General features: G+C 40.3%; 1 pseudogene; it reads right to left on the bottom strand.

Moving 5' to 3' along the window:
* Nucleotides 1-467: 467 nt before the first annotated feature.
* Nucleotides 468-4,802, bottom strand: LOC137166724 (eukaryotic peptide chain release factor subunit 1-like; annotated as a pseudogene).
* Between the last annotated feature and the right edge of the window lie 785 nt (nucleotides 4,803-5,587).

Genomic DNA, 5,587 nt, shown 5'->3' with positions numbered 1-5,587 from the left:
CAAAAGCCAACTTTATTTTAGGTTTCTGTAGAAATGAGCCACCAAACTGCATTGTTCAGGAACATATCAGATACACAATAGAGTTCAGTCCAAAATGGCAATAGGGAAATTAAGTCCTATTCTTGCAAACAAATACACATGTGCTTAACTTTTCACACAAGAGGAATTGCACATTGAACTCAACCTGTATGTGTTCGCAAGACTGGAGCCTTAACTGGACTGATAGTATGACAAATCAAAGTGTAGAGTTTTATTTTAGAAGTTTTACATTTAAAGAGCTAACACCCCCACCTCCCCCCTCAAAATAAAAACCCTCTTATCTCCTGCTTCGTGTTCTCTTGCCTGGAAATCCATTTGATATCACCAGACTACTTATAACCCGCCCTCCCCGCCATCAACTGCTTTCACAAATTCTACTCCTTACTTTATCTTGTCTGCAACAATTTCTACTGGTACTTCACATTTCATTATTTGTCAGCATCGCATTCCAGAAGAGGGATGTTTTCGATCCATTTGTGTTCCTGACCAGTATGACTGTGCAGTGGAATTTATTCTTTTCCTTTTAGAATGTAAAAATTAGAAAATTCTCCTCTCTAAGGCCTCAGCTATCAAGTACATTTCTCTTTTTAAACCAGATTTCCATTATCTTTATAATCTATTACTCCACTTTGCAAATCTTTTGGATTATCTTCATCTCCAAAAAAAGGTGATACTTTCCCATGGTGTCCTAACTGATCTAATCAAAATGTTATCCAATTAGTTACTTCTCTTGAATTAATTTCATGATGAAGAGAGCCTCAATGGACAACCCAGTTGCTTGATTGAATCCAATTTTCACTACCATATGGGATGTCAACTAATTTCAGCACTTTGGCTTGCAATCACAAATCATACAACTGATGTACTTCAGTTTTCAATTCAGCTAGTCCACCTAACACTAGACCAGCCCGTTTCACCTCATTACCAGAAACAGACATCTGCACATCTACTTCAGTTGCCTTCCTTCTCTGGTTGCATTGTTTTTCCAATCTTGAATGAGCAAAAAAGCAGAGGTCACTGGCTTCTTCTGGAGGACTTCTTTTGTGGGATAGGTAGTGAATTTGTGAAGGATGTCTTATTTGAAGAATTCGAAAAGATTCACTGTTACCATCTTTAACAGAACAAAAACTCCAGCCTTTGATCAAAAATACTAGATGGTAAGAAACTCTGGATTTTTTTGCCCACAAAACAAGGATGCTGGGCTGACTGACTATTTCCCTATTTTCACAAATAAGCAGACCATTTGGGGGTGCTCTGTAATTCAGAACATATGTGGGCACTGAGTCTTTGGAGTATGTACAGCAATGGCTCTCAGTCCTGAAATAAGTCACCTGATATGGCATCAGATATCTCAGATAAGATTTTGGCTATTAATGTAATTTGGACTCTGGGAAGAATGAAAAAAAATATCCTAGTGATGACATTGACTCTGGCCACTTTCAGACTATTCATATTCATGTTCCTGTTACCAGCTATGGGATCACAATCTTCTTATCTCTTCCTTACGACACCGTACCTTGCTCCTCTCGCCTCTCCTCAATGGTGTAGAATAGCTTTTCTTTTTTCCACACCAGCAATATAAAAAGGGCTTTGTTTCTCTAATACAATGAATTAGCTTTTCTTTCCCTTCTTATATTGCTAGACTCTAGGGGTGTATCTACACGACAAACATTATTTCATGTGCCTGCAAGCAAACATAGTTTGCTCAAAACAGGGTTAGTTGACACAATGCAGAGGATAAGTGTTCCTGAAGCTAGTCTATGCTACATCTGACAGTTCTGGAAAAAACAAAAAGTTGTGAAGTCTTCAGGTAATGCTTTCCTGGAAAGGTCCCATTTGGCTCTGGGCTATTTAAGAAAGTGCCTTTGATTAAAAGCATACAGGAGAGTGCTGTTCCCTGTGATCTGCCACACTGGTTTCCTTTCCATAGTAATCATCTGTTAGGTACAGATCCATGTGTAAAGGAGATATGTCCATGTCATCCCTGCCTGATTTTGCTCAGTTTCACTCAAAGGAGCTAGACATGCTGAGAACTTTGCCTTGAGGTCCTCAAGTTGGATCCAAAATCCTGCTTAGTTAGTGAAATCAAATGGGGGCAGTGGTGGCATAGGATTGGGTACACTGAGTACATAGTTAAGGCCACCCTTTCATGTGATCAGATGATGAGCTCTTACTACATCTGGATGTCTCTGTGGCAGTTGGAAGCTCTTGACTCCTGAACTCACCTCCCCCATTGGTCTGAAATAGCCCACATTTTTCAACCTACAAGACATGGTGGAAAACCTCTCTTATAAGCTGTGTTTTTGCCTAAATGGGTTGGTGAAGAATTTCTATAATCTGATATGTTCTGGATAAACCTATCTATCCAGTCATGTTAGATTTTGTTATATATGTACTGCCCATAGACATTGTGATTAGCATATTTTAAAAACTGAAAAATAAATTAATATAGAAATGTCATTTAGGTTGGCTATTTGACGTTTGAGTTGCAAACAGAAAAAAATAAGTCTATTTCTGAAATTTAGGGCCAAATTGTTAGTTGGTGTGAATCAGGACAGTACCACTGACTTCAACAGATCTACACCAATTTACACCAACTGTGGATCTGGCCTTAAATTTTTGAGTTGAAAGATTTCAACTCAATTTCACTCAGCAGCTTCCAGGGTTCTCAAGGTCTATGTTTCTGGGGCAGCCCCACCATGCAGATTACTGGAAAGCCTGCTGGTTTGGAAGTCTGAAAGCCATGGGGTTCCAAGCTCTAGGGCGGTCTGTGTGGCAGGGCTACCCCAGAGTCACACACTCTGGAAGCCCATTTTAGGGCCTCCAAGCTCCAAGCTCTGTGGTAGTAACACTGGGAAGTCAGGCATTGCAAGGCTTCCCCAGAATGACATACCCTGGAAGCATGGGGTGCCTGGACCCAGGACAATCTGCTTGGCAGAGCTCCCCAGTAGCCCCCTGGCAAGCTGTCAGGGAACCAGATAGACGGTTCCATTGGAATCCTGTCTATGGTGCATCAACCCAACTCACTTTCATGAGGAGTTTCAGAATCAACAACTGGCATTCTCTGACAAAACTCTGTTTCACTGGAAAATTTCTGACCAGCTCCACTCATTACAGGGATCTAATCTAGAGGTGACAAAAGCATGAGCAACTGTCACAATCTGTTTCAGAGAGAAAGTTACAGTCTACTTGCCAGGTAGAGATGAATTCTTGGTCATGTCTACAACCTGGGCTTCCAGGAGCAGCCAAGGATCTTGTAACTCACCTAAATTGTTCATGGTGTTGCAAATGTAGCATTCCCTTATCAGGACTACTAACAGAAGTTCTACCATCTCTTTTGGGCTGCTCTCCTATTGACATCAACAAAATCACTTTAGAAAAGATGAAGTTGCAGCCTGCAGTGGGAAGAGAAGCCCAAAATTCATGTAGACAGCAGGTTATTTGTCGCACTGTGCCAGCCAGTATAATCAGTATGAAATCAAACTTACCATTATTCTGTGAATTAAGGCTCAAGTAGAGAGTTGGAGGACACAGATCCAATTAATTTTGTGCTTGATACAGTACTCAACCTGCTCATTTCAGACTGAGATTAGGATTCTTTCTGTGATGAAAACTACTGTTGAATCTAGGGCCAGCCCTAGACCAAGTGGCACCCCAGGCAAGGAGCATCTTCAGTGCCTCCCCTCCCCCCATTTGTTAAGCTTTTGAATACTTTATTTTTTATTCTATTTGTAGCCCATTTCATGACTTGGATGCACAATTTGCACGCATGATTTATCCCTGTCATATGAGACAATAAATTTGCACATTAAGATCTGTAAATCTGTATTTATTCATGCCATATATAAGAAAATAAAAATAGTTTCCTCTAAGTTTATAGAAACTTTTAAATTTTAGGAATAACTGAAATGTACTAATATCAAAAAATTGAACAATGCACCAATATTGTGTGGACCATTAAATAGTGTTACAGTGGGAGACAGCCTTGGAATGTTAACCCTAGTCCTTTAGTTCAAAAAGTCTCCTTTGCCCTCATGAACTGAAGCATGGTGTCAGAGATCCAAAGATTGGCCGATGGCATTTTCAAGCGATAAAATAGCAAGCAATGTCAGTCTCCGATTGACAATGGCTGACAAAAGGTATGTTTTAATGAGCCTGAGCTTCCAAAAGCTGCACTCACCACTTGCAACTGTGACTAGCAGCATTAAAAGAATCTTCAAAACTATCCACATATTAGGAAAAGTGTCCTTCAGCTCTGCATCATGAATGAATTGGAGAACTTGGAGTGGAGAGTGCTTCCCATGTGGCAAAATGTGATGGATGTTGTGCAATTCAACATAGAGGTCATTAACATCCGAACATTTCCCATGTGTCAGCATCATACAATCATACAATTGTTCAAGAGTGTTTTCCTGTCTGCCAGAAGCTTACTAAGGTTATACAAATACCCCAGATCTTGTGGTGGTGCTTCTGAATCTTTGTCTGAATCTTTCTTCGATGGACACTCAAGCAGAGTCAACGAGCAAGCAAAGTAACTCCCTCTTGAATTTTTATTCTGAGATTCCTGTCACCTCACCTCTGCCCTCGAAACCAAACTGTCTCTTCTTCCGATGAATACAAGTTTCCTTGAACATAGGCTCAACTTGTAAGTTTTTCGCCATTTCTTTAGCAGCAGTGATGGCATCTTCAAATCTGTTGTCTCTGCAGGCCACAATGAAATCAAGGCAGCTTCTCATCAAATTAGTAGCAGTTGCAATGTCCATCAACTGATTTTGTAATGCCTTGCAATGTTTACTTGGAAAAGGATATTGTACCAAACCACAGCTGAGACCAGAAATTTTAAGTCAGTGATCTGATTTGCCACGCCCAAGCCTGACACCTCCTTAGCCTGGCACTCCAGGTGGTTGCCTGTGTTGCCTGCCCCTAAATCTGGCTCTGGTTGGATCCCTACTAAGCCTTCCTTATCAGAAACTGGAAAAGGGACTCTAGTCTCTGTCTCAAGCCTCAGAGATAAAAACTGAATAATGAAAGTTGCCAGTGACAAAACAGATACCATACTGGAGTGCTAACAGATTCTCTTTCCATATGTGAACTCAATTATCATAAGCAGATAAAGGACTGGGAACCAAATTATGTAAATAAACTTTTCCTGCACAAAAGGAGTAGCAGACACAGTGATATACTTGCTTAATTTAGAGTAATCCAGAGCCATCAAACACACCTATTGTAGGGAGTATTTTCAGTAAGCAAATAACTCTAAATAGCAGCAGCTAAAAAGTCAAGGCGATTTGGACACAACTGCATGCTGAGGGTCATGACATGAAAGGATTAAATAGCTACCTCGATAAACTGAATGATTGACTGTTGCGTTGTCTAAGAATCTTACAGTGTGACCTTCATGTCATAAAGTATCTTTGTAAGAATGATATGGGGGGTTCCTCATCCATTATGTCTCCCCAATTTCCATCTGAAATGTGCCCAGTTTTCAAACAAAAACATGTTTGTTTGTTTTTTTCATAACTGCCAGTCATGCAAATTCACCCTGGGT

This window comes from Emydura macquarii, unplaced genomic scaffold, assembly GCF_026122565.2.
Source record: "Emydura macquarii macquarii isolate MOO-44397 ecotype Brisbane River unplaced genomic scaffold, CSIRO-AGI_Emac_v2 contig_2897, whole genome shotgun sequence".
Taxonomy (NCBI): domain Eukaryota; kingdom Metazoa; phylum Chordata; order Testudines; family Chelidae; genus Emydura; species Emydura macquarii.
Note: the sequence above shows the minus strand (reverse complement) of the source record. Positions and strands in the feature narration are given on the sequence as shown.